Raw genomic sequence first — 19595 nt, forward strand, 5'->3', positions numbered from 1 at the left:
ATTTCAAATGGACGTGAAATCAGCCTTTCTGAATGGAGACTTGGAAGAAGAAGTATACATTGAGCAACCAGATGGGTTCATTCTTGGAAATGATCCAAATCTTGTATGCAGATTGAAAAAGGCTCTCTATGGTCTCAAACAAGCTCCAAGGGCTTGGTACTATCGTTTGGACAAATATCTTCATCAACAAGGTTTTTCAAAAGGATCAGCAGATAGCAATCTTTATATAAAAGTTGAAAATGACAAATTGCTAATACTTGTTGTGTATGTAGATGACATTATCTTTGGCAGCAATGAAGAAGCTATGAGTCAAAGCTTTGCCTTAGTGATGCAGAAAGAATTCGAAATGTCCTTGCTGGGAGAACTGACATATTTTCTTGGTTTGCAAATCCAACAAAAAGAAGGAGGGATCTTTTTGTCTCAAACCAAGTATCTCAAACAGATTTTGAAGAAATATGGCATGGAAGATGCAAAACCAGTATGTACACCCATGGTCACAGGATGTAGCCTCAGTGCAAATGATGAATTTGCAGCAGTCCATCAACCAACCTATAGATCTATGATTGGAAGTTTACTTTATTTGACAGGTACCCGACTGGACATCATGCATGCAGTTGGAATAGTTGGAAGATTTCAGGCAAATCCGAAGGAGACTCATTTTCAGGCAGTGAAGAGAATTTTCAAATATCTTCAAGGGACAAAAAATTATGGCTTATGGTATCCTACAGATACAGATCTCACACTTCATGCTTATACGGATGCAGATTGGGCCGGAAGCGTGGATGACAGGAAGAGCACAAGTGGTGGTGCGTTCTTTATGGGTTCCAGACTAGTATCTTGGTTCAGCAAGAAACAGAGTTCGATTGCCTTGTCTACAGCTGAAGCGGAATATGTTGCTGCTGCATCTTGCTGCACTCAACTCCTTTGGATGATGCAGAACTTGCAGGATTTTCAAATCACTTGTACACCACCTATCTCCATCTTATGTGATAACACAAGTGCAATCAGCATCTCAAAGAACCCAGTCATGCATTCAAAAACCAAGCACATACCAATCAAGTATCATTTTCTCTGAGAACAAGTGCTTGAACAAAAGGTCAAGTTGCAGTATGTTCCTTCTAAGGAACAAGTTGCTGATATACTCACCAAACCATTGCCCAGGGAGACTTTTGAATACCTCAGGCAAAAGCTGGGGGTTGTTGATGCATCATCTTATTGTTGAATCTCTTCTGATTGATGGTTGTACGCATGGTTCATCTGGGGTATATGCGTACATGTGCTGGGTGGCTGATTGGTTGAAGATTGAATGGCACAGGTTCAGGGGGAGCATATAATGCATTGTTGGCATTATGGAGGATGTACAGAAGGAGATCATGGAAGCTGGTCTGAATATAGCTGCAATATGTCTCTATCTCTTTCATGGTCATTTATGGTGTTTGGTGGATTATGGTTCTTCTTTGCAGATCTGGTTCATATTCAGGGGGAGCATGCTCTTAGGGGGAGCATAACCCTTTGCCCTTGATGTCAAAGGGGGAGAATGAAGCTGAAGATTTTGAGGTTGCCATCAAGTCCAAAGGGGGAGATTGTTGGCATTATGATTCTGGTATGGCTCTATGTTACAGATGTTGTACTTGATGGCAACACCCCCAAGTGGCAATGCTCTGATCAGGCTCTCAAAATGTTGAAAATTAAGAAGTACGCAGGAGAACAGTTCAGAAGATGCGTACACGCAGGTACACCATGAAGGGACCGCGGCCAGACACGCAGGTCACCCGTTCAGAAGGTGCGTACCCCCAGTTTCACTTACTTCAAGGCAGAGAAGCGCGTTCACGTGGGGTTTCCTATGTTTGGCCCGTGGTATTTAGCCCGCCGCTCTTGATTCTATGGTTTTGGCCCGTGGTATTGTTTTATATTATTATTATTATTGAGCCCCATGTTTTTGGGCCCTTGGTATTGGTTATCTACGGTATTGATCCATGATTTTAGGAGGAGCTTGCCTATATAAAGCAAAGGAGTTCACTTGGCTAAGTATCTTTGCAAATTGAATATCTTAAGATCTGAAATATTGGGTTACTGTCTTAAAAGCTTGATCTATATGAAAGTGAAGTTGAAAGCGAATCTGTGAAGGGTGATCTCTCGAGCGCATGATCAGATCTGGGCATCCGACTAACTATGGTACACTGGTGAGCTGCCAATTCGGCCCTAATCAGAAGTACGCAGGTGAATAACGGTGCAAGTGCGTGAGTACGCAGAGCAGAAGAAGCAGAACTGCGTGGGTACGCAGAGGAGAAACAGGAGAGCTGCGTGGGTACGCTGAGCAGAAGAAGCAGAACTGCGTGGGTACGCAGCGTGACAGAGGTTCAGGTGCGTACGCCCAATAAACGTACGCGGCGCGATAGTATCTATGAGTGCGTGGCTTCAGTAGCAGTACGCGGCGCGATAGTGTCTCTGGGTGCGTACCTACAGTAACAGTACGCAGCTCGATTGAAGAAGCAGTGCGTAGGTACGCCGTGCAGCAGAAGGCTCTCTGCGGGTATACGTAGGGAAGCAGAAGGTGAAGTGCGTAGCGACGCAGGCCAGAGAAAGAAAAACTGCGTATCTGTCTTAAGATCTTCTGTTGACTGAATTTTTCTGTTGATAAGGTGTTCTGGGTTTAGTTCTGTTATTGTTGATCTGGTTACTGCAGTTGACTGTGCAATTTACATGTACTTGATGATCATTTGATGTTTATGGATCCAGTTTGAAAATTTATGAAAAGTGGTCCTTGTAAGAAAAGAAGTATGGGGTTGTAGCTCCCTTCCAGGAGAGACTGGAAAATGAGAGAGAGTTGTAGCTCTCTGCAGGTTGCAGCCTGAGTACTGCTAAAGGACTGCACCAGTACAAAATCATTGTAAAAGGAGTTTCTAATTTGAAAGAAGATAGAGACATATTGCAGCAGGTGGTTTTCACCCACATTGGGTTTCCACCTTATATCTGGTGTTCTTTGGTGTGACTATCTGTTTTTCTTGTTCATGCTCATTATTTTATGGTACTGATTTGCAAAAATAATTCAAAGTGTAAATAAGGAAGATTTGTTAAAAGAACTTGATAATATTGATTCACCCCCCCTCTCAGTATTATTTCCAACATTTATATGGTTAATGTAGATATGATCCTACATTGTTTATGGTTATAGATCTCTATGCTTTGATGGTATTTTGCTGCCTTGACTCTACAGGTGTTCTTTGAAGTGGGACAAGTGAGAAAGGAGTGGCGAAATCTATATCAAGGGAGAGAGGAAACGAGCAAGGAGACTAGCGAAAGACTGAGGTTGGTACTCTTTGCTTCTCTTTCATCTATCTCTCATAAAGGAAAACACAAGTGACTTTAGTTTGTTTGTTTCTAAGATAGCTACCCGTCTTTGTGGGACTAGCAGCTTTGAATGGACACTAGTTTTCTCGATAACAAAATGGCGACTCCACTAGGGAGTGAATAGTTTGTTTGTTTTGTTACTGTTGTTTTCTTTATAAACCACAGACGGAGCCTGAAGTTAAGCCAGCTAGCCTTCGAACTGCTTTTTCTATGCAACTGCAAAGTAGATCAACGCTACTTCAGTCAATCTCCAGGTTGGTTTATGGACTAAACATCTGACTTGCAAACATCCTAAGTGCCTTGGTGGTAGCTCAAATAACCTCATTAGATCAGCCCCTATACTTTGTGTTTACTGACAATCATTAGCTCAGCCTAAATCCCTGAACTTAGCTGCAAACTGTGAGTGAAAACCAAGCTCAGTCTCGTCCCTGGTCCATCGCATTGTCTCTTCTTGGCAACCTAGATGCATCGCACCTCCCGTCTATTGTAGGTGAGATGCATCCTTGTTTCCCTATGTTACAAGTGTGATGATTGAATGAGATTGTTTCTACCTCCAGATTTTGGTTTTTCCTTCATTGTCTTCAGCTTTATTTAGTAGTTTTGCTGTCTATGATCAGTATATCTCTGTTGAAACCATTTTCCTTTGTATTATTCAGCCTCCATCAGAAGGAATTGTGAATGTTTTTTATGTATTTTTCATCAGTTAGAGTTCTCCTTGGCAAATAGTAGCTTAATCGAACTGTCGTATTTTGATTTGAAAGTGTCGCAAGTGTCGTTTTCAGTCAAGAAAAAGAGTGTCACAAAGAATTCCTCTTTTAGATAGTCGATTACACTTTTGCCATAGTATTTGATTTGAAGCATTAGTATTTCAAGTGTCGAAAGCAATTTTAAATTCGAATCGCAAAGTGTCATCTTGGCTTTACTTTGGTTTTTTGAAAAGAAAATTGTTAGTACTGTCGCTTTGAAAGAAGATAGTTTAGATCTATACTTTTTTTTCTTTTTGTCATTCTAACATTAAGGAAACTGAAAAACAATACATGCATGTGCATTTGCATTAAGACTGCATGTTGAAGTTGATTTAGGAAAAGTGCATCTAGTGTGTGCTCTCTACTCTATGTTGAAAGAATTTCATTTCTATTTCCTTAGTAGCTAGGATTTTCCTTGCAAAAAGAAAGTAAATGACTATTTATCATCTTCAATTGCATATTTAGGAATTGTATATCTACATCACACGGTGAACCTTAAAGGAAAAATTCTTAAGAAAGATCAATTGTAAAATAAACTTCAATGAACATAAAAACGCTTTGGAACCTAATGCACAACATCTAGAAGTCTAGGCTAGAGACGTATTCCGGTGTCGTAAAGCCTGGTAACTATCGCTTTCATCGTAGGTTGGGTGATTCCTCCTATTTGAGACAACAAGTGCTAGTATGGACTTGTGCTCCCATGTACCATCGAGTATATATTGGGAAACCATAATAGGCTACATCCTTTATCCTTAGGAAGCCGTGTCTACCGCCCTATCGATCGCAATGCACTGAATAGAGCATTCGGGAAGATTGACTGCCATATCGTAAAAATTATTCTGCAGTTTTGCGATTGGTTTGGTAATCCCTCTGTCTAGATTTCTAGAGTAGTCACTTTCATTCCTTTTCAGACTCCTTAAAAGAAAAGGTCCATCTGAGCACTTGTCACTTCAGGCTCATTAAAAATCGAAGGTGACTAGAGTCATCTTTAGCTTTTTCTCGACTCTTAAAAATTGAAAAAGCAATTTGTGTTAAAGCGTCATAAAATTTATTTTAATCGGAATAACGTCATTGTTCCCTCGTTGGTCTTAGGTTGAGAAAATGGAGACTACCAATCAAGGATTTCCCCTTGGGGGGAGTCCTAGTCCCTTCTCCTCTTAGGGGGATGTTGGTGCTCCACACATGGCCACATTGTCCCTTCCAGAACTCAGAATTGACCTGCCAGTATGGCTTTTCTCAACCTCTGTCATTCAAAACACCGCAATTCCTCAGCAATCCAATCAACAACCAGATGAAGTTGCTCCCCAACCTTCTACTTCATTTGTTTCTCCCTCTCCTTCTTCCTCTTTGCTTGGTGAAGCTAGTCACACTAAAAACCAAGTAACTGAGAAGAAGAAGAAAGGGAAGGAGAAGAAGAAGAAGAATCCAACAGCAAAAGGGGGCAACCATACATCATCTGGCGAAAATCCACACACTACACCTTCCAAACCTAAATCTCCATGTGTCATTTGCAAGGGAGACCACTATCATTGAGATTGTCCCTGCATCCCATAGATCTTGAGGGACTGGTCTCCCCGCTTGCACAATCTAGTGTCTTCAACCGTTGATGATCATGTTAAGAGCACACCGTCAACTAGTGAAAACGAAGTCAATGGACAAAAAGGAAGATCCAAATTTCCTTGTAGGCTATGTGAAGGTGATCATGCCCTCCACCGTTTTCCCTTCCTAGATGAAGCTAAGAGAGTCTTGGATAAGCATCCTGCTTCACCGCAGTGACTTCCTCCCAAATACAAAAAACTCTTGCCGAGTCCATCGCTAGTTGAAAATCTGACTGACACACCATTGTTGTCAATCAAAGCACCTATCATTAAAGATAAACCCTCTGAGTCCACACTGGACCAAAGTCAATAGGTCGAGACATCAGTCGACACAATCTTGTCTTTAGAGGGTCCACCTTTAGATGATACTATCACCAAGGAGAACGAGAATGACACCGTTCAAATTCTCTTCGTAAACGCAGACTCCGATGAACATGGGGGCAATCTACCCATTCCTTTACCACAAGAAGGAAGTTTGTCAGAAATTTATCTGGCCATTTATTTGGTCCCACCTCCAAGAAATCTAGTCGTTTTCTTCGATTGGAATCTACTAGGCAGACCCCGCCTACCATCTAATGTACCATTCCAAATCATAGTACAAGCTTACAGAATGATCATGGTTGGTACTATTATAGATGAAGGGGATTTGTGAGTGTCCTTTCCTCAACTGCCTGGAAAGCACTTGGTTCACCATTGCTTCTGCCTGAGATTTGAAATCTGACAGGCTTCAACAAAGGAACCAGTCGACCGTTAGGGATCCTTCCAAATTTGCCTATAACTTTGAGAAGGAAAACCATTCATCTAAATGTGATGGTAGTTCAAGGACCTCTAGATTACAATATACTCCTTGGGCGTGACTACATTTATAGCATGGGAGCTATTGTTTCCTCACCCTTCTGAGTGATGTGTTTTCCACATGAAGGCAAAGTGGTCCACCTAGTTGACCAACTTTCCTTCCCTGGTTCAAACACAGCTATTAGTCAAATGCCATCCCTAACTGGTCTTTTTGCACAAGGAATGTCTCATCAATCTCTAGTCCATCCACCTGATGATCGCGAGTGATTCGGTGATTGTGACTAAAACCCAGGAGGCATGCACCCTGGTCTGCTTCGGCAGAAAAATCCCAGATATAAGGCAGGTTTCCGCGTAGGAATATGACTAGTCTGATACCTCTGTCTGTTTAGGAAAATGGATTCAGACTGGAAAAATATTCCCTCGTCAAACGTTATGTGAGTGGAAGCTCCCACCATTCACCTTTGTCTATTTCGATGGACATCGCCAAGGAAGTGTTTTGTCTACGACGCAGATGGAACAATCTTGCTAATGCAAGAACTTCCATATGGTAACCTGGAAACTCTACTTTATACCTGGGGGCATGCAAACCTTTTTGCATGCAAGTGAAAAGTGACCATTTATTTTCTTATTTTGTAGGCTCTTAACCCTTTAGACTCATAGGTTGGTCATTCCTAGCTTGCATAACGAAAGGCTTCGGAGCAAAGTTGCACATGGGGCAAGCTCCCTAAAAAATGAACCTACTCATGAGACACCCTTATTATACGACTTGCACGAGCAGTTTTACGCAAAGTTCAAGCTCGTTAAAAAATAAACCTTGCCATGGGAAATTTTACGCGAAGTTCAAGATCATCAAAAAATAAACCTAGCAATGAGCAAATGTTCCCATAGAGTTTAAGCTCATTAAAAAATGAACCCCACCTTCAGTAAATAACCATTGTGATCGAATAATTATCATCTTTCGAACCTCGGTCGTGTTCTTGCCATCACCTCCACTCTTTTTTAGCCAATCATACGCCTCCATTTGATTGTTTACCCCTTTTGAGGAACATCTGTGACGAGTGATTCTATTAGCCACCTTCTTTACACTGCCATGATTGAAAAGTTCCAAACCTTACCTGGAACCAGTTTCTATCCAAAAATATCACTCGTTCCTCAAAAAAACAAGTCTCCTTTAAGCTCTTTTCATCTGACTCGTAAAATATGAAAAGATTGCCGAGCAATTGGCCTCTCCAGCTCGTTAAAGTAATCGGAAGTGCCATCCCTCCTCTAGATTTTAATCTTTTTGGACCTAAGGGATTATTACACAAAAATATCGAGCGCTTGTCTTGTTCGGCTCGTCAAAACTATCAAAAAATCATCCCTTTCATATTATTTTACACTTTTTCGGACTTAAGGGATTACATTACGAAAAAGGACCACTAGAGTTGCCTTTACATCTCTTTTTAGACTCTCTAAAATTGAAAAGTACTGAGTTATATTTGTCGTTAAACTTGTTAAAACAACAGTGACAAACTTGTCCATGCAGACAAGAGCGAGTTTCACTGTCGCTAGGCTCGTTAAAACATAGCGACTGGTTTTCCTGAATGGAAAATTATAGAACAAGCATATGTTATCCTCCTAAAGCTTGACAAAAGTAAAGAGGTACTAGTCAGCAATGACTGAGGAAAAAGGGGAAGAAAACTTGAATAGCTTCATTGGTAGCAGGTCGCTCTTGAACATGACACTTTCACTCTGTCACCGTGATTGAGTCGGGTTGGGTTATTCCGTTCACCGGTCATATCACCATTGGTCCACCGTACCATCCATTTTTGGGGTTAACTCTACCAATCCATTTCAGTGTCGCCAATATGTTCAAGAGAAGTCGCTTAGAGAATTCACCAACCTAGCTAACATCTCATCCGCTACAATACCTTCACTCTCCATTTTTCATGACTACCCCCCTGAACCTTGTATCATCATATTGTTTTCACCTCCACAAAATCATTTGCTTTGTTCCATGTTGTAGATGTGGGATTCATTAAGGCCCTCCTACGATGGGTCACTTCTTGTCGACATTAGCTCATTATCCAAGAAGTTGACTTAGGGAAAACCCTTTCAGTACTTTGAAGCTTGCATGCCTCAATGGCAAGTTTCTCACTTCTAGCAACAGGTTTACATCAATGGCCTTTGATCGAAAGATTTCATGTGGCGTTCGACATCAACTCATGTATTCACACCACGTGAATTGTATTGCAGTACCTTGAGGGTCATCATCATTATCGGTGATTCCTCTCGCGCCTGTTAACAACTTACATCATTGGCTGGTAATCAGGCAATGTCTGTCCATGTTTTACATCAGAACATCCTTTCGCATGGATCGACTTGTACTTCGGGTGAAGATTGAACAATTTTGAAGACCCCGGATCTAGTTTCATCCATCTGGGCTGCGATATATTCAGGAAAATAAAGACATCAAATGTAAATCACAGCTGCATAGATAATCATCCAAACTAAAGGATGATGGCTCTACCAGAATCATCGGTCTGCCACACAGACAATTGTTTGTCTTATGTACATGAATATGAATTTATAAAGCTAAGCATGGGAATGCCCGCCTCAGCTAGATCATGAAAATATTGTGAAGATAATGTATTGTTTTGTATCTTATTACAGGTCACCTTCCAGTTTGAAAAACCTCGGATCCTCATTATAAAGCATTTCACTCGACATCAAAAGATTTACGACCTCATGCTTTAAGGGGCAACTGTTATAGACATATTTGGGCACTGCAACCCCAATCACATATGTCCATAAACCAAGGGTTTCTAAACCCCTAAAAGTGTTGTTTCATACCCTAAAGAAACAAGGTCAACTGATTACATCATCTCCCATAAGTTCTCCATGAAAAACAACTCAGAATTGGTCAAAACTGGACCATACAGACTGCTCCATGCATAGGGTGCGATTCATCTCACCTATTACACATGGGAGGTGCGATGCATACTGGAAATCCCTTCTGTAGGGTGCGATGAGCCAGAGCAGACAAATGGCAGAAGCAGTTTGCTAGGTGGAAAGCCAAAGAATCTTCTAGAAACTGCTCATATGACACTTGCCTCTCTAAATTCGCCCAGGGATGAGTAAGAGATCTGAAATCTCCAAGTGGAACCAAGAACTATTAGTGAAATGACACTAATAAAAATCCCAGAAGCTGACTGACTCTGCTGTAAACATCTATATATGGATCCCTCATCCAAGAGATCCAAAGGCTGGAATTTTGTAATTTGCAAGGAAGTGCTATTGGTTTCTCTTTGAAGACATTGTTGGGTGATCTTGCTTTGTATGAGGTGAAGAGGGCTTTCATGCTGGGAGGATGATACTGGATCAGACAGCCTGGTTGTAATCCTCTCTTCTACTACTTCTATCAATAAAGCTATTTGAGCTTTCCTCCATATGATTGTGTATCTCTGAATCTTGTATTTGTATATGCATTTATATGGTTAATGTACATATGATCCTACATTGTTTATGGTTATAGATCTCTATGCTTTGATGGTATTTTGTTGCGTTGACTCTACAGGTGTTCTTTGAAGCAGGACAAGTGAGAAAGGAGTGGCGAAATATCTATCAAGGGAGAGAGGAAACGAGCAAGGAGACTAGCGAAAGACTGAGGTTGGTACTCTTTACTTCTCTCTCATCTATCTCTCATAAAGGAAAACACAAGTGACTTTAGTTTGTTTGTTTCTAAGATAGCTACCCATCTTAGTGGGACTTGTAGCTCTGAATGGACATTAGTTTTCCCGATAACATATAGGGAGCTATAAGGATAGACTGTGACAACCAAAGTGCAATTTTCTTAGAAAAGAACCCTGCTTATCATTCAAAGACAAAACACATTAATGTTCAGTATTACTTTGTGAGGGATATGATAGAAGACAAAAAGGTGTTGTTGGTAAAGGTGGACACTTTGAAGAATACTACAGATGCATTGACAAAATCTGTGAGCTCTGAGAAGTTCAGTTGGTGTAGATAAATAATGGGTATTGTAGGGCTGGATAAATGACTAAGCTATCCTGTGTCCCCCTGTGGAAAGAAAACAACAAGTGGGAGAATGTTGGGTTTTGTTATATTCTTTCCATGACTCGGGGCACCAGTGCCCTGGGGAAATTTATTTTGGACCCTATATTAGGTAGGGCGAACCTACCTATGGTTTTGTGCATGGTTTTCACACATGGTTTTGGACACGATGGTTTTCGGTCCATGGTATTGGATGCTTAGGCATGTATATATATTTATTGTAACATTGAAAGGAACATAATGAAAAATCAATCTGGTAGTCTCAGTTTTCGGATCCAGGGGAAAATATTTGTGTATATGTGTTTTATGTGTTATGCTCTCGCATTGTTTATTTTCTATGTTTTAGAATTTGCATGCAGGTAATTTATGTACAGGGTTAAAACCTACAGAGAGAAAAACCACTAAAGTCAGCCTAAGAGACAAGGGAGAGGGACTTCATTTGTGGAGCAAGAGAGCCCTAGAAGGAGCCACAGACAACAAGCTAGAAGAGGTCAAATTAAGGAACAAACAAGGAGATTTATTCTGGAATAGCTAAGTCAAAGGTCTATCCAAACAAGTTAATCGAGGTCTAGTTAGGTCTGGGGCTGCATAAATAAGGCCAAGGGATGTAGGCCTGGTCGTAGGGTGACAAGCATAGGAAGGTTCCACAAGTCTGCAATAGGGTATCCATGAAGCTATATAGACTTGAATTAGGGAAACTGAAGGTTGGACAGAGCTGAAAGAAGGCATCCGTGAGGCTTGTATTGAGTCTTTTCAACTTGGTTGAGGGCTAATAGCCACAAGGTGTCTGGCCACAAGCAGAAGGGAAGTTTTTGGGTTGTGTTTGAAGTATAAACACACATAATGAGGAAGAGAAGGTGGCTGCAAGGCATTTTAGGACATCAACAAGGGTACCAAAACCTATTGGAGACTACTAAGAAGGCTGGTTGAGTTGGTTGTGCAACTAGGAAAGTGATGCAAAGAAAAAGGCTACAACCTGAAGGGTTGAGGAAAGGAAGGTTGTTGAAGGTCAAAGGTAGACTTGCAGGCCTGTGTTAGGCCAAGGTTGAATAGGTTTGAGGCTGCAAAAGTAGGCTAATCAACAATGAACAAAAGGGAAAACAAATAGGTGATAAGTGGTTGTTATGATCAGGGACATGAGAAGTTTTTTATTTGTCTTGAAGTCTTTATACTTGTTGAAAGTCTTAGGGCTTGTGGAATCAAACCTTAGAGCAAGACTTGGAGTGTTGGATGCAAGTGGAATTTGTGAGATGATTACTTTGTTTATCTCCTTGATAGCTTGTGGAATGAAAGCAGAATATCCAAGGGTGGAATTGTACTTGATGCTATCTTGTTGTTAAGCCTTTGGTGTGGCTAGATAACTCAATGAATGGCTTGCTAAACCTAATCTGTAGGATGAAGAAACCCTATCTCTTACAGATCATGCAAGAATGGAAAGTAGAATGCATTAGTAGATGAATGTTAAGGACGAGGATGAGCATCCACTTCAGATGAATATAAGGAATCCAAGCTTGATGATATTGCAGATGGACTTCATTGATTTATGCAAGGAGGCAAGGATCAAGAAGGAGTTGACAATTTCGTACAACCCTCAACAGTTTCTTTTTTTTTAATCAAGAGATAAATAATTCCTATCTTTCTCCCTTGAATATTATTATTATTATCTTTATTCCTTGGTCAACCTCTTGTCTTTATAATTTTTGCTTGGTTATATTTGTTTCTTCCATGGCCTCCTGAATGAGGTTTGCATGTGCATTCTGAAGGCTCCCAAGGAAATGATTATGGTAATAGATGGTAGCCTCTATAAGAATAAAGAAAAGTTTGTGGCAAGAGGGTTCTCCCAATAAGAGGGAGTGTACCACAAGGATTTTTCTTGCTCCAGTATCTAATGGATAATTTCTTGTATGACCTAAGGGCTCGAACATAAACTCAACAAAAGTGATTGGTGTTCGAGAGGGAGAAATTGTATAGACATCCAAGACTATGCTAGATGACCAGAAGAGCTTCTAGTACCGAGGGAGCAGATAGTCAAGCAGAGTGGAAGGAGAAACCTTCCAAAGAGGCTGTCATGGGTTGAGATTGTCAAGATCTCAGAGACAGAAGGTCTCTAAGAGAAATATGCCTTATTGGAGGAGACAATGTCAAATAGCAAAAGGACTTAATTACATGATAGAGGGATCAATAACAACAAAAATAATTTCTTGCATGACAGAGGGAGCAACAGTGATAGGAGGATTTGCTTCTGTGACAGAGGGAGAAACCATGACTACCACAGGAAGGCCTTCTTTAGTGTCAGAGGGAGTTGGCCTCGAAGATTGAAATGATGGATTCTAGAAAGATACACTATTTATTGGGATTGGAGATTTAGATTTGGTGGATATCACGATGTACAAGAAATTGATTGGATTCTTGATATAGTTGGTTAACACCAGGCTTGATATTTTCTTTGCACTGAACACCCTAAGCCAATATATGGTCGAGTTGAGGTAGATACATTGGGTTGTCAAAACTCATGGCAAAGGTACTTGCATGATACAATAGATATGGTTTGATATATGTCTCAGGTGGTGAAGTGAATTTGCAGGGATATATGGATTCAGATTGGGTTGGGAGTGTAGAGGAAAAAAATAGCACATCATGGTGCTTCTTTAGCTTGGGATCAGCTATGATACCTTGGTTCAGCAGGAAGTTGACTTCTCTTGCACCCAATACATAAGAGACAGAGTATATCGTAGCTTATGTCGCAAGTTGTGAAACAATATGACTTCAAAAGCTTCTTGCAGGAATATTTGATCAGGTCACTTCATCCGAGACATGGTGCAGAAAGGAGTATTGGATTTGCAGTATGCATACACAGATGAGCAGATTGCATACATTCTCACCAAGCCTCTTTCTATAGTGAAGTTTGTATACTTCATAGACAAGCTTTGCATGATGCAGAAAGTCTCCCTTGTTGAGAGGAAGGGTTGATTTCTTTGTAGGATTAGGGCAGGCCATCTCCTCAAGCCATAAAGTATTTTGGCTAGGTCATAAAAGATTTTTGCTGGGTCCTAAAGTACTTTGTCCAGGGGAGATGGATACATTCACCTGAGAAGCTAGAAGGACTTGGATAGTTCCTAAAGGACTTTGACTAGAAAGGTGAATGGCCCAAGGAAATTATACGGGAAGTTTACAGGATTGGACAAAACTTCTCCTAAGAAGCCATAACGACTTGGCTAGGTCATAAAGGACTTTGACTAGAGGAGATAGATGTAATTCACCTGAGAATCCATAAAGGATTTTGGCTGAGGCTGAATGGTCCAAGGGAAGATTCTCTCCTAAGAAACTAGAAGGGGACTTTGACCAGAAGAGATTGATACATTTGTCTAAGGAGCCATAAAATATTTTGGCCAGAGGTGAAATTCCCTAGATACTCACATTTCCCACTCCAAGATGGAGTTATCTATAGACATAAATCAACATAGCAAGCTCATGAACTTTTCTTATGGAGGAGAAATTTCAGCTAAGGGGAAATCTGTTGCAGCCAAGGGGAATATCTCCCTCACTAAGAAAAAGTTTTGATTTTTGCATAGTGTCAGGAGGTATTCCCACATGCCAAGAGGCCTCCTAAGTCGACCTAGAATATTTATGAAAATACAAATAAAAAATTAATTTTTTATTGGGCTTCATGTAGGCTCAAAAAGGACAAGTCGACCCAGCTCATGAAGGGACGTGTCCCCTGGGGTAAATGTGCCCATTCGACTTGTATATATATACATAATGCAATACTTCATTTGATTAATTATCATCATCATCTCTCTTCTATAACAACCACACGTGGGAGCAGATAGAGAATGAATTTGACTGAATTTTGGACTTGGATTTTTGCCACATATATCTAGACAATTTGGAATTGTAAACCTTGTTGAAGATTTCTCCTAGAAGAAGAGTTGTTAGGTTTTCTCCCAAGCTTGGGTTTCCAAGGGAAAAAATTTTGTCACTATCGTGCATGGTTGTATCTTTATGATCTTTATTGTTTCCTCTGTATTTATTGTTGAAATCGTTTGTGCATAATTTCTCAATGATATCAGTGACATTAGATAAACTATTTGAAGATCATTAAGTAGTAATTATCAAATCAGAAAATTGGTTTCTACTGCGTATCTTGTAGAAAATTCAATACAATGAAGAGAGCCATACAAGACCTGTACATACTATAGACAACAATATTACACTCGTTGTTCTTCCCACACTTCAAAGAGGTAGCCAAAGTATAACTTTGATATAACGTATGTTTTTCCTAAATGCCTGGCTTAACATGAAAATACTACTTGTATTTATAATAAATATGTCTTCTACTTCATATTTTCCCTCTGCATACAACACATCAACAATCAAACAGTGATGAAATGACACCCAATTATATGTGTGATAATTGGATGGTGAACTGTGATATGAGCTCTAAATCACTAGGGGTAATTAAATTACAACAACATAATTGTATGCCAGGTTAAACATAATGAAATAAAGCAAGCTCTCCAAACAATAGTGTAGCAATCATAAAAAAGAGAGTAGGACTTACATATATAATCATGCAACAATGTGATGACTATCACATAGGAAAAACAAACTACTCAGCTCCTTACTAAAGGAAGACTAATTAAATCAGGTTTCACAGTAGGAAATTGCAGAAACTATAGAAACTAGAAGATGTTGTGCATGTTTTTCTGAGACGCCTGTCCACAAAAGGTGTTTGGGTATTTTCAAGTTCGCAGTGCGCTACCTTAGAGATACCTGGTGGGTGATAATCTACATGGCATGCCTGGTAATTAATCAGGATGGCCACTCTTCACTTTCTATTGTGAAAAAGATGAGTCTGAACCTTCAAAGACCTTCCTAAAAATTAGATTTCTATACTGGAAAGAATATCAATTTTTGACTCAATAGCCTTGCAATGTAAATATACAAGAGATCCAAGTGCTAGATCACTTGCACTTGATCTTCTACCACGGAAAATATTAAGCACCATGTAGTAAGCCTATTATTGGCTTACTGCCTTTTCATCCTGTCCATTGAATATTGGTTTATTCTCATCCAAGGGACAATATGGAAAAGTAATTAGCCAATAATTGACTTACTGAATGGTGCTTAATATTTTCTGTGGTGGCACAGTTAAGCATGGGAGAGGGGATTTTGATGTAGTGATTTTCTTTTATGTAAAGGAATGCAATTTCATCCCCTAGTAATCTAAGCATCCGTTTCTCTCCCTATACACAAAAAAATAGGATGTAGTGACCAAGAATCATAAAGAAATTTAAGCTCTAGATCAAACTCTAACATCCATATAAACCAAATTGTAGCTAGATTGTCAAGTGACCTCAATATGAACAACCACCATGATCACAACAATCTGAAATCAACTGCATACACATATAAATCAGTCTGACAATTTTACAATCTAAAACAACATCAAGACAAGCTTGAGTGGTTTTGATCCAGCAAAAATAGTCCCGTAGATACCATTGAATAATCTCAAAGCAAAGTGATTTCTCAAAAACTAGATCAATGGTAAAGAGATCCATTTTTGGGGAAATCCAAGGAATGTTTCCTCACATAAGTAGATGGTATTTCTTGTAAATCCCCAATGACATTGGCGACAACTAGTTCAACTAACCCCAGCTAAACCATGCATGTAAATGTAATAAAAGGATGGAAATATGACATCCACATAGAGAAAAATGATCTCTACACTCACAACTATCACAATTATACAACAAAACAATATTCAGAGACACCAAAGTGGCCATTGTGGAAGATAACTACTAAGACAATCAATAGTGTGATCACCTACACATATAACAGTGTGATGTCCAGCATGGAGAAAATTTCCACTGTGGGAAGCTCCTAATTTTCTATAACTTGCTTTACTATCACAATGCCACTTTGCCATTATCAGACCAAGAAATCTACTAATTAGACCAACAACAGTGGTGGTGACTCACAATCATATATGGGATATTATCAAAAGTGTGAACATATCCTCACCGCATTAGTTTGGAATGCAACTACTGAAACCAAGTCCTTGTTGTATTTCCTTAGGCAAGGGAAGCCACTGGAGCTCTTGAGACTTGAGTATTTGGAGAATCCCTTCCCTGAAGTCTGCCCATTAACAATAGCACGTGACACGTCAATTACAAATTCAACCCCAAATCCTAATGCAACTAACAAACAAAAACAAATATACTTGTTTGAACTGAATAATAATCAAACTGACTACAATAAGCTCAGTACCACCATCCAATACTTCATGTAGTAAAAACCCATATAAATTAATGAATTGCCAAGTAATATTCACTCATCATTCTTTCATTTGGTTAGGCAATTTTGCATCAGCACACAAAATTCTAATGGTGCATTAGCATTATGGCAACTGCAATGAAATGAAACAACACTGTATGTTAGAAAAACCTACATGAACAGATTATTATCTAGCAGAGAATAATGCAAGAATAAGCAAACATCCATATGGTGTCATCTTGTAATTTTGAATGATATGGATGGTGAGTGGCATGGGAAGTAGAGTATACATGAAAATATGCATGATTGTTGCTATAGTTGGCCACAATAGCCATGGAGAGTGTAGTTGAGGCCATACTCCCTCTGCTACAGTATTCTTGTGTGCTTATTGGTAAAAAGATTGAGATGGACTAAATTAGTAAGCTTATCAAGCCGAGAGGGTATAGAGCTAGAGAGTTTGTTGTTGTATAACTATAGTGTCTCTAGGTTTGTCAAATCTCCAATCCAAATGGGGATGCTTCCATTTAGCTCATTCATTGACAGATCCAAATTCATAAGACTCTTAAGATTGTTGATATCATCTGGAATTGGTCCATATAAATTGTTCTTATATAGAAATAAATTTTTCATCTTTGAAAAGGCCATCAACATGTTGGGGATCCTTCCAGATAAATGATTATGTGAGAGGTCCAAGTGTACCATATCTCTTATATCCCCTATTGACTCTGAAATTTCGCTTACTAAACTGCAATTTTTCATCCACAAGTACTGCAACGTTGACAAGTTCCCGAGTTAATGTGGGATTACCCCTCGATCCAGAGGGTTGTAGGCCAGTGTTAAGTTTTTCAACAAAGAGAGATTTCCAAGGAAGGAGAGAACAATACCATTCATCATGTTAGTACCATTTAGCAGGTTAGAGTGCAAGAACAATACCTCAAGCTTAGGCAACTGTCTAAATCCAGGAATGTCCCCAGAGAAATCATTGGCTGAGAGGTCCAATTTTACTAGCTCCTCCATTTTATATATCTCATTCGGCTAGAGTCAACCAATCCTAGTGCCAATGAGGGCCAAATGCTATAAGATACCTTAGATGCTGGTCAAATGCAATGCAAATTCAACGAATCAAACTGCTAACCCATGTACCCTAAAATCCAGGGAGAATACAACCTAGTTTTTGTTTTCCAAGGAATGGAAAAAGCCCCTAACCAGTCCTATTACTAGAAATCAGGGCAATGCCAAGAAGAAAATTCTATGGCCAAACCAGAAATCTAGCGATGCCAAGAAAATTCTACAACCAAATCTGGCAAAGTAGGCTTTACAATGTTTATCTGCCCTATTTTTAATTGGCTAAAATATAATAATCATTTATTTTTCTTTTTGGTTAACTATTGAAAGGTGTGTAATTTTAAAAATTTACCCCTATAAAATATGAAACCCCTTAAGTTTCGCCCATGGGCTAAAATTCACCCCTAAAAATTTATATGGTCCTCGGAGGCATGAACTGTGCATTATGTAGTGCCAAAGGGGAATGTTACAGCTAGAGGATTTAAACTGCATAGTTCACAGTTTAGGGTGGATGGGTGAAGCTAGGTTGCTTGGTCGGGAAAATTTTCCAGAAATGGCTAAGTGTGACACTGGCGAGACTGATGTGAATAGTGATAAAACTTTGACTATGGTCACACACTTAAAATACTTTATGACACAATAACATAGATCATCCATGACACATGAACAATGCATTTCCCTCCATGTTCCATCTTTATGACAAGTGTGACACTTAAGATGCACTTTGAGATTTCCCTTCATGTTCCATCTTTACGACAAGTGTGACACTTAAGATGCACTTTGAGATCACCGTGACGACACTTGTGTGATAATGTTTAAAACTTTGGGAATGAGTGTGACTGATGTTTACATGGTTAGACCAACTCATTCAAATAGAGGTAACCTATTGAAACCACCAGAACAAACATTCCTACATTGTGTGATATCTAACATGCAAAAGACGACAATTGCCAAACTATGAATGAATTCGTTGATATGTGAATGACATTGAAAGTAACACACAGCAGAGGAAATATGACATGAAAATGACACTACTTAGAGTGAAAGCAAGAAAAAAATGACAACCAAAAAAATGAAAGTGACACTCGCGAAAACAAAGCTGTGCGGAAGCGATAGTTTGAAAAGATCACCGAAATAGAAGTACAAACGCAACTAGAATGTGAGAAAATGTCGTTGTCTATGCGTAATGACTATCGACATGGATTAGAAATCGCACGTACATAGTCTTAATGGAACATGTTATGATTGTCCAAGCTTGCAAAAAATTATGTGCTCATGAACTTGTTGCGTAATGAGCATGGGTGAGCACATGACTTCAACACTTTTGATCCAAGAAGGGAGCTTAAAAGCATCAACTAACAAAGAAGTGACTATGGAATGACCGATCACAAGATCCACAGTAGGCTCCAAAATTTTAGTGTATGAAAAATTTGGAGGGTGTTTGTCACAGCAACAACAACCTAATAATACATCACAAACTTCAAGAGGAGTAACATCACACAATAAATCATCTATGAAGGGCTTGATTCTTTACGGAAGGTGACACTATTGGCTGACACAAATTCCTCGCCCTTGGTGAGGCCACCCGATGGTGTATGACTGTGAATGTGGTGTGGGCAGTATGCCCAACCGCTTCACAACCTCTATTGAAATGAGGTTCTTTTGGCTTCCACTGTCAATAATGAACTGCAGTAGAGAACCATTCACCCAC

At 39.6% G+C, this 19595-nt stretch overlaps 1 pseudogene; it reads right to left on the bottom strand.

The window, feature by feature from the left end:
- LOC149234262 (glyceraldehyde-3-phosphate dehydrogenase A, chloroplastic-like) overlaps nt 1-17175 on the bottom strand; it is a 111199-nt pseudogene extending 94024 nt beyond the window's left edge.
- Nucleotides 17176-19595: the final 2420 nt, after the last annotated feature.

This window comes from Pinus tabuliformis, chromosome 8 (genome assembly GCF_031772625.1).
Source record: "Pinus tabuliformis cultivar Carrire ecotype Pingquan chromosome 8, CPIR1, whole genome shotgun sequence".
Classification (NCBI taxonomy): domain Eukaryota; kingdom Viridiplantae; phylum Streptophyta; class Pinopsida; order Pinales; family Pinaceae; genus Pinus; species Pinus tabuliformis.